Here is a 479-nt window from a genome sequence, read left to right as displayed (position 1 = left end):
TGTAGTTCGGGATTAGCCCTCTCGGTCCCAGAACGGCTTGGGTTGGACGGTGCTTCAAAGATCATCCAGTTCGAACCCCCAGCCGTGGGCAGGGTCACCTTTCACTAAACCAGGTTGCTCGGGGGCCCGTCAAACCTGGCCTTTAACACTCCCAGGGATGGGACATCCACAGCTTCTCTGGGCAACTTGTGCCAGCGCCTCAATGCCCTCACAGTAAAGAATTGCTTCCTGTATCTAATCTCAGTCTGCCCTTTTTCAGTCTAAAACCATTGCCCCTTGTCCTGTCACCACTTGCTCGTATAAAAAGTCCATCTCCCTCCCTTTTATAATCCCCCTCCAGGTACTGGAAGGCTGCAGTGAGGTCTCCCCAGAGCCTTCCCTTCTCCAGGCTGAACAACCACAGCTCTATCAGCCTGTCAAGAAGTTTATGTAAAGGTAAGTCCCTCAAGTCAGTTCTATTTTCCACTCTACCCCCTTTA

The sequence above is a fragment of the Corvus brachyrhynchos genome, unplaced genomic scaffold, assembly GCF_000691975.1.
Source record: "Corvus brachyrhynchos isolate BGI_N302 unplaced genomic scaffold, ASM69197v1 scaffold56, whole genome shotgun sequence".
NCBI lineage: Eukaryota > Metazoa > Chordata > Aves > Passeriformes > Corvidae > Corvus > Corvus brachyrhynchos.
This window is presented reverse-complemented; position numbering follows the sequence as displayed.